Genomic DNA, 10,449 nt, shown 5'->3' with positions numbered 1-10,449 from the left:
TTCAGTTTTTTAAAGATGTATTAAATTATTCGAAAGAGTTACACAGAGAGAGGAAAGGCAGAGAGAGAGAGAGAGAGAGAGAGAGAAAGGTCTTCCATCTGTTGGTTCACTCCCCAGATAGCTGCAATGGCTGGAGCTGCACCGATCTGAAGCCAGAAGCTTCTTCCAGGTCTCCCACGCTGGTGCAGGGGCCCAAGGACTTAGAACATCTTCTACTGCTTTCCCAGGCCACAGCAGAGAGCTGGCTCAGAAGAGGAGCAGCCAGGACTAGAACCAGCACCCATATGGGATGCTGACGCTTCAGGCCAAGGTGTTAACCCACTGTGCCACAACGCCGGCCCCCATTTATTTCATTTTTTATAGGTGAATAGTACTCCATAGAGTATATATACCATAATTTCCTACTCAGTCAACAGTGATGGACATCTGGGTTGTGTCTATATCATGGCTATGGTCAATTTGCAGCAATGAACATGGGGGTACAGACAACTCTTTCAGATGTTGATTTCTTTTGGTTTGGATAAACTCCCAGGAATGCAATGGTTGGATCATATGGTAGGTCTGTATTCAGGTTTCTGAGATGTCTCCACAGTGGCTGCACCAGCTTACATTCCCACCAACAGTGGATTAGGGTACCTTTTTCCCCACATCATTGTCAGTATTTGCTGATTGTTGATTTCTGTATGAGAACCATTCTAATTGGAGTGAGGTGAAACCTCATTGTGATTTGATTTGCATTTCCCTGATGGCTAGTGATCCTGAGCTTTTTGTCAAGTGTCTGTTCGCCATTTGAATATCCTTGAAAAACGCCATTCAATTCCTTTGCTTATTATTTAACTGGATTGTTTGTTTTCTTGTTCTTTAATTTCTTGAGTTCTTCATAGATTCTGGATTTAATCTTTTATCGGTAGTGTAGTTTGCAAATATTTTCTCCCATTTTTTTGGTTGCCTGTTCACTTTGCTCAGTATTTCTTTTGGAGTGCAAAAGCTTCTTAGCTTGATGTAATCCCATTTGTTAATTGTGCAAAAATTGATTGCCTGTGCCTCTGGGGTCTTTCCCAAGAATTCTTTGCCTAAGTCAATGACTTGAAGTGTTTCCACAATGTTCCCTAATAATTTGATGGTATCAGGTAGTATATTTAGGTCTTTGATTGATTTTGAGTAGATTTTTATGTAAGGTATAAGCTCGTGATCTAGTTTCATCCTTTTGCACACAGAGATCCAGTTTTCCCTGCAGGATTTGTAAGGAGACTGTCCTTGCTGAAGGGATTGGTTTTAACTCCCTTGTCAAGGATAAGTTGCTTGTAGATTCATGGACTGATTTCTGAATTTCTATACTGTTCCATTGGTCTACATGTCTGTTTTTATTACACTACCAAGCTGTTTTGATTATAATTGCCCTGTTATATGTCTTGAAATATGGTATTGTGATTTCTACAGCTTTGTTTTTGTTGTATAAGATTGCTTTAGCTATTTGGAGTCTCACCTATTTCCATATGAATTTTAGCATCATTTTTTCTAGATCTGAGAATATCCTTGGTATTTCGATTGGGATTACTTTGAGTCTGGAAATTGCTTTTGATAGTATGGACATTTTGATGATATTTATTCCTCCAATTCCTGAACATGGAAGATTTTTCCATTTTTGATGTCTTCTTGTATTTCTTTAATGTTTTATAATTTTCATCATACAGATCTTTGTCATCCTTGGCTATATTTATCCCAACATATTTAAATTTGTTTATAACTGCTGTGGATTGGACTGATCCAACAAGTTATTTCATGGCCATGGCATTGTTTGGGTATACAAAGGCTATTGGTTTTTGTTTGTTGATTTTATATGTTGTAACCTTGCCAAACTCCATTATGAGTTCCAATATTCTCTCAGTAGAGTCTTTTGGACCCCTTATTTATATATTTATATATTTATATATTTATAGAATCATGTCATCTGCAAATAGGGATAGTTTGTCTTCCTCCTTTCCATTTTGTATCCCTTTGATTTCTTATTATTGTCTATTACCCTGGCTAAAACTTCCAATACTATGTTAAATACCAGTGGTGAGAGTGGGCATCATTGTCTAATTCTGGATCTTACGGGAAATGCTTCTAGCTTTTTCCCATTCAATAGGATACTGCCTGTGGATTTGTCACAAATTGTCTTGATTGTGTTGAGGAATGTTCTTTATGTACACAATTTGCTTAAGGTTTTCATCATAAAATGATGTTGTATTTTATCCATTCTTTGTCTGCATCTATTTAGATAACCATATGATTTTTGTTATTCAGTTTGTTAATGTGATGTATCACATTTATTGATTTGTGATTGTTGAATCATTCTTGCGTGCCGGGGATAAATCCCACTTGTTCAAATAAATGATCTTTTAATGTGTTGATGGATTTGATTAGCTAATATTTTGTTGAGGATTTTTGCATCTATGTTTATCAGGGATATTGGTCTGTAGTTCTCTTTCTTGTTTGTATTTTTTTTTTTGGGGTTAGGAATTAAGGTGATGCAGGCTTCATACAAGGAGTTTCAAGGGATTTCTCTCCTTTTCAATTGTTTTGAATAGCTTGAGAATAATTGGAATTAGTTCTACCTTAAATGTCTGGTAGAATTTAGCAGTGAAGTTGTCTGGTCCTGGGCTTTTCTTTCTTGGGAGGGTCTTTATTATTGATTCAATCTCCATTTTGATTATTGATCTACTTTGGTTTTATAAGTCTTATGATTCAACTTTGATAGATTGTCTTTGTCAGGAATCTATTACTTCTAGGTTTCCCAGTTTGTTGGCATATAGTTCTTTGAGGTAATTCTTGATGATTCTTTTATTTCTGTGGTATCTGTAGTTACATTTCCTTTTTCATTTCTGATTTTATTGATTTGGGCCTTCTTTCCCCCTTTTTTGGTTAGTTGGGTCATGGTGTATCAATTTTATTTATTTTTTGAAAAAAAAACCTTCACTTATCATTGTATTTTTATATTTTTTAACATTTTGTTTATTCCTTCTCCAAATTCAATTTCATTCCTCTTATTAATTTGAGATTTGATTTGTTATTGTTTTTCCAGGAACTTGCATGCATTGAAAGCTCATTTATTTGGTACTTTTTCAATTTTTCATGTGTCAGTTGCTATAAACTTCCTTTCTGCTTTTGCTGTATCATATAAGCTTTAATATGATGTATTATTATCTTAACTCATTTCCAGAAATTTTTTAATTTGTCTTTATTTCTTCTATGACCTTTTTATTCATTCAGGAGTATGTTGCTCAATCTCCATGTGTTTGCATATGATCTAGAGATGTTGGGTTGTTGATTTCCAGCTCCATTCAACTGTTGTCAAAGAGCATGTGTAGTATGATTTCAATTTTTTTTAAGATTTATTTTCTTTATTTGAAAGAAAGAATTACAGAGAGAGGTAGAGACAGAGAGAGAGGTTTTCCATATGTTGGTTCACTTCCCAGATGGCTGCAACAACCAGAGCTGTGCTGATCCAAAGCCAGGAGCCACGGGCTTCTTCCAGTCTTCCATGTGGGTGCAGGAATCCAAGGACTTAGGCCATCTTCTACTGCTATCCAAGGCTGTAGAAGAGAGCTGGATCAGAAGAGGAGCAGCTGGGACTAGAACCAGTGCCCATATGGGATTCTGGCATTTCAGACCAGGGCTTTAACCCACCTGTCACAGTGCCAGCCCCTCATTTTTTTTTTTTTTTAATTTCATGAGACTTGCTTTATGGCCTAACATTTGGTCTATTCTAGAGAAAGCGGCAAGCTCTGATGAGAAGAATGTGTATTATGCAACTATGGGGTGGAAAGTTCGTAGACATCGGTTAGGTCCATTTTTTTGTTTTCCATTAGCATGGAATATCTTTTTCCTTCCTTGCACTTTAAAGCTGCATAAATCTTTGTTGTTGAAATGTGTTTCTTATATGTAGGAAATTGATGAGTCTTGTTTTTTAATCCATTCAGCCAGTCTGCATCTTTTAACTGGACAGTTGATGCCACTTACACTCAAGGTGACTATTCATAAGTAATGACTTGGCCCTGTCATTTTTCCATAAACATTTTTATCATTTTTTTTGATTTCCTTTGTACTTTTACTTGGGGATTTTCTGTCTTCACATTCTTTCATGATGGATATCATTCCATGTTTCTGTGTGTATCATATTCTTAAGCATCTTATGTAAGGCTAGATGAGTGGTGATAAATTCTCTCAATTTTTTTTTTGTTGTTATAGACGGCTTTATTTTACCTTCATTCATAAATGAGAGCTTTATAGGGTACAGTATTCTGGGTTGACAGTTTATTTTCTGTTAAAATTTGAAATATTTCTTGCCCTTCTCTCCTAGCCCGTAGAGTTTCTGATGTGAATTCAGTTGTGAGTCTATTAGGAAGTCCTCTGAATATAATTTGGCATTTCTCTCATGCATATTTTCAAATTTTTTCTTTATGTTTTATGGTTGAAAGTTTTTCTACAATGTGTCATGGTGAAAATCTTTCTGATCATGTCTATTAAAATAGAGTTCTATGTGCTTCCTGTACTTGGACATGCCTTTCTTTCAAATTGGGGGCGTTTCCTGTAATTATTTCACTAAATAGGTCTTCTAGGCCATTATTTCTTTATACACCTTCAGGAACTCCTAAGACCCATATGTTGGGTTGTTGGATATTATCCCATAAATCTCCAACACTGTCTCTAAGTTTTCCAATTTCTTTTTTTTTTTTTTGATCTTACAAAAAAGATTTCCAAAGATTTATCTTCTAGCTCTGATTTTCTTTCTTCTGTCTTTTCAAGTATGTTATTAAAGTTTTCCACCTTATTTGACCTATTGAATTCTTCATTTATAATATTTCATTTTGATTTCTTTTCAAAACCTCAATTTCATGGGAAATATTTTCATTCATTTCATGCATGGTTTCTTTATTTCATGTATTTACTTTTAATTACTTTTGGGTAATTCTACGATTAATCATTTGAATTCTCTTTCTGGCATTTCATCAATCTCTTCATCTTTACATTCTAATATTGAAATGTTATTGCATTCTTTTGCAGTGGAGGGGGAGGTCATGATGTCTTCCTTATTCTTGTTTCTTGAATTTCTGCATTTATTTATAAGCTTTTTTGGAGTTACTTGTTCATTTTTTTCCTCTGATGTCTTTTATTTTTAAGCTATGAGTTTGTAGCTTAGTGGAATATCTTTACTTCAGTGAGTACCAAGAAGTGTATGTTGGGTGTCTATTGGCTCCAGGGTGGATGAGTACCCAGGTTAACAGCCAAGTTGGGCACTGTAGATCTCTTCTTATTAACAGAAGTGGGGAAATGGTCACCTTTGTTGGTGTGATCACCCCTCACATCTTCTCTTCCCAGCTGAGCAATGTCCAGGACTCCAGTGGGTTCAACACTCATCCAAACTACTCTATAAACCACACAATGATCTGCTCAGTCCTCACTGTGAGAATGGTTCCCAGTGCAATGACTCACCCCAGGCAACCAAGGAGCTCCAAGCATGTTGAACTTCACCCAGTGATTGCCCATAGACCCAGCTACTCCCTGCACCCTTTCATTGTCCACTGATTCCTCACAGTCTCAGCACACAGGGAACCCACAGTCACTGAGTGTAGAGGTTTCATTCCACCCTTCTAGCCTGCCCAGTCAACAGCGAGGCAGATGTTCCCCAATCCAGCTCCTCCTAGCTCTGGAGACTGTGGTATGTTGGGAAGCTGGGGCACTTTACAATCCTACATAAGTCCCTAGCCACCTGTCAATCCTCCCAGCCAGGTTCAATATCAGTGGGAATTGCAGATTTTTTCTTTCACTAGAATCTCTGGATCACATGCTTACACAAAAGCCACTGCCCGAGTGTCGATCTCTCCCTGCCACTGCCACCAGTAGTGTCAAGATAGCATCCTGTCTCAGCCAGTTGCTGTGCATGCACAAAAAGGCTTCCACACGTGCCACCCAAAATGGCACCCACACTTTTTCAGCCTGGCAACAGGCACAGTTGTGGGGATGCTGGAGTGAGATAAACACCCCTTTTACTTCCACTGGGTCTGCAGGAAACCTCTAGCAACCATTAGTCCCCAGGGCTCCAGTTCAGACTCACACCATGCTCTCCCTCTAGCTATATCACCAGAGATTGCTATAGTCTGGTCTCACCTTGTCTCCAAGCTGCTACTGCAATCATGTGCTGTGTCCATGTTTGTGCTATGCATCCACACATTCCACACAGCTCCACAGCATTCCTCTTCCTTTAGTGGAACTTCCAGTGTAGTTGTCTCTCTAATGCTCCCCAGAGAGTGCACTTCCTAATTTTTTTGGTTCACTGTTTATCCCTAGCGTAGCAAGGTATGTCATTCCCTATTCTGCTATGGTGGAATCTGTTTCTACATTAATATCAGTTTTGTGGTCTTAGACAAGTACTTAGTTTAATCGTTTGTAAAACAATGTTAAATAATATTTATCTTGATGAATGGTTATACAAATAAGAGAAAAGATATTTGTAGCAAAGAACCTTTAGAATATTATAAAATATGCAGTCTTAATGACATAATACTAGATAGATTCTATTTGTTTAACTTTTTTCCTCTCCTGGAGGAATTTCCAATTCAATACTACTGCTGGCCTTACCTAAGGGAGCCAGAACCTTAAGCCATTAACCCTTTCCAACCTGATGGGTTTTTCTCTTTGCAGTTAATGAACTATGGCTAGTTCTTTTCTGTGCTGCTGTCCCTGACTTATCTGATGAGAGTGATCACGTGTCTTGAAGGTTTTGCATTTTTTCTATTGCCATTAGAGTCTTGATTGGGAAAACTGCAATGCGAAGTTGTTTACATTGTTCATCTGTTTTTCATGTTTGGGTGATTACCCAACTAATCAGAAACGTACTAATTGTTGGCTAAACTGACTCTCTGACAGCTTAATTTCTAAACCGAGTCTTCCAACTTTGGGCTTCCAGTCGGATCCCTGGAACTCTCAAAGGATGAGACCCTAAAATTTGTTAAAGTAATAGCTGCTTGAGTCAATTCAGATTATGTAAAATGTATTAAAATGTTGTAAATGGTGTCAGACCTATGCTGTATTCATGTTTTTGCTTTCCAGCTAGAGTGGTCTTATAAAAATGAGAGTAAATTCTGTGTATACAAGCCCTTATGTTGTTAACTAAAGTAAGCCAATACAGATTGGTTCAGAGAATTAAATTAATGCCAAAGCCCTTCGGTTTGCTTGGTAGCTCACTTGCTCGGTTTTACATGTCTTTGATGTGCTTTAAACATGTTTCTCTTAATGATGAAGATCTTTTCAAAGTTGTAAACATGTACTAGTGTCCATGTTTGCTGTCCAGGAGGAGTTATTCTTATGTTACTTAAAAGCATGGAAATGTAATTTTGACTTTTAATTCAGATAATGGTGTGGTATTCATTAATAACTCAGTGTCTTAAGTCATCTAGGCATCAATGCTAAGCAAAATGTAGGAAAATGTATTGTGTACTTTTCACATCTTAAATTCGGTAAGAGAGACTGTTTGAGTTCGTTAGCATGTATTCTCATAGATTGTCGATACATGACAATTCAAGACTATGTAAAAGTAACTACAGGTATAAAGTTTCAGAAGGTGTAAGCAAGTCATGAAAAGTTTTAAATGGTTTACAACTTTAAAATTTTTTTACAGAGTTTTCTTTAAGTTGAGTGCTAATGCCAAAATTACATTGAACTAAAGTTGAAGTCTGACCTAAAGTTGAAGTCTGATCTTCTGTTATAGCAATGAGGTTTTTAAAAATATGTGCACTAATGTTAATAAATATCTGGAAATGGTCTAAGTCGTAAATCTTGGAATCTGTTTTTGCAAAAACTGTAACGTCTATTTTAACAGTGTCTGCTGAATCAGTTACTCTGCCATTTCTAGAGTTAGGTCCTGTAAGCTCTTTTTGACTCTGTTAAATAGTTCTGAATTATGTGAACTCTTATGTGCAAGGTTTTTCATTTCTGGTTTATTCGACAACAAGAGATATAGAATTCATGTTCTGCCAAAGTAATCTATTGTGTACTCTACTGTCTCTGTTAAGTTCAGATTGATGAAAAGCATTGTTAAATAACATTATGATTAGATCTGGTTTAAAAGTGTTAGAATCACCCTGACTAATGAATGGCTATCATTTCAGGATGTTACAGAATTCTATTTTGACCAGATACTCTAAGTTCTCTTGGCACCTTTAACAGATGTTCTGAAAATCGAAGTTCTAAATTATCCGGACTTTTGACATCCCTAGAGGGCCCCTAGAGATGTCAAAAGAGATATCTCTCATCTTGCAGAGATAATAACCAATCAGCTGTTTAGATTAAAAGTGGTGCCAAGATGTGAAATGATGCTAAACTTCAGCTATAAACGTGTTTCTTTCTAGCTGCTCCAGTCTCTGGCTCAGAAGCCAGATCCTTTAAAGAGGGACTGACGAAGTCTCCGTCCAGCTAACGCTGAACAACAAGGCATTGCTAGTTCAAATGTATCGCTAGTTTAAATGTGGATCAAACAGGAGGTCTAGCCAAAAGGGAGAAAGTGTTCCAAAAGAGACTTAGAGATGATGGGAGATGGTTATGTGGCAAATGCTAGAGAACTGGGTTCCAGGAGCCCAAGAAAACTCTAGTGTCCACAGGCTACACAGTGAAAGCCCAGAAGCCCAAAATCTTAGACTTATGGGTTACACGGTAAGACTAGTTAAACCCGGAAACCCAGGCCCATAACCCACTGGCTACACGGTAAATATCCAGAAGCCAAAGGATGGCAGAGACTTCTGCCACAATTTCTCCTCTAAGTCAGGCTATGCAGTAAGCACTGGTTAAACCGCCAGTTAAATCTGAAAGCCCAGGAAGTCAGTCTAGAGACCCGACTCGTTGCCTCACTTCTCCTCTTTTCTCTTCCAGAAGGGAAGTTACTACAGTTCTGCAGGACTCTCCGCTGTGATGTATGGTTTGATCCCCAGACCTCATGTAAGGGATGGCTGACCTTTTCTGTAATAATGCCTGGCCACAGTATGGAGGACCAAACAGCATAGCCAGAATAAGAGGTTAAACTATGAAATAATGTGACAGCTAGATCGATTTTTTGGTGTATGTGGTAAATGGGCAGAACTCCCCTTTTAAACCAAACTGAGGGATAGATAGGAAATTGCACTGATGGTCTCAAAGTATGCAAGGTCACCACAGTTGATCTTACCTAAAAGGTCATAGTTCTCCTCATGGGCACAGTTTTAACTCGCAGGAAAATACTAAGTGTCAGAATTTGCCCATGACCATAGTTTTTTTAGCTCACCCTGACATTAAAGAAATCTTAAAATCAGGGTTGGGTTGAGCACCCCCTTGACTGACATTATAGAGGCTGCCTCCTTGGTCTACTTTATTAGAGACCAGGAGAACAAGGAGCAAGTTAGCAGCAGGAGTAACATAAGGATAGGCAACAGGCCAATCAATGGCTGTTCTGCACGGTGATCTGCTGTCAAGGAGACCCAGCAAGGCCAGTGCACCCCAAACAGCACCTGTTGCTGATATAAGAAGCCAGGGCATTGGGCAAGCAGCTGTCGTGACAGAAACTGCCTTCTGTCATCTCTGCCAAGAGCACGGCCACTGGACACGGAACTGCCCTGGGTGTCGAAGGACTCCTGGTTCAGAACCACAGACCTTGTGGCCCCGAGCTAAAAAGCCTTTGGCTCTGCCCAGCCTCTGCCCAGCTTCTAGCTCCAGCCACTGCTATTGAGGGGATGGCCTAGGGTCAGTGAAACGCAAGTTGCCTATTTCTATCAGCCTCCTATTCAGCTCTCCTCCTAGTCCAGCCAAGTAATGCAAGTCAACAGGGTGCCTCCCTTAAAAGAGATTCACATCTCTTGCAATTCTCTTCCAGCACCCCATGGATAGGTCTGGGCCTCACACACCCAGCCAGGCCTTAAACGTCTATCCAATAGTATTAAGCTTAGAGAAAGCCCTCCCTGCCTGTTCCTAAAAACAGGGCTTTCAGTAACAGCTAACTCAGAGTCCTGCACCTATTTGGACAGGTCCTCACTGAGGACTTAAAGGGACTATCTCTTGAGGGGGGTGCACAATAATCCATAATGTAGATGATTAAATGTAAATGAATTGTTAGTCTGTCTCCTTTCCCAGCCTGAGACTCTAGTCTTGTACATTGGCTTAACTTCCTAGCAAAACTAGCTACTAGGTATCTGGATGTAAACAAAGCATTGCTAGTATTAGAGTGTTAATTATTTAACCCTTATCCTCTCTCCTGGGGAGAGAAACCAGCCCCAGAGAGGATATGGGCCATGCAGCAAATTCCTACTTCTACAAACTTCAGGCAGTCCCAGTTTTTCTCTATCAGGTTACAGGTTCCTAGATACAGGGAAATGGCACAGTTCCTAAACCAGGCTCTCGACAGGCAGCCAAAGCAGAGCCCCCTCCTTTGGGGGGAAAGAG

Source organism: Lepus europaeus, chromosome 5 (assembly GCF_033115175.1).
Source record: "Lepus europaeus isolate LE1 chromosome 5, mLepTim1.pri, whole genome shotgun sequence".
Taxonomy (NCBI): Eukaryota; Metazoa; Chordata; class Mammalia; order Lagomorpha; family Leporidae; genus Lepus; species Lepus europaeus.
Note: the sequence above shows the minus strand (reverse complement) of the source record.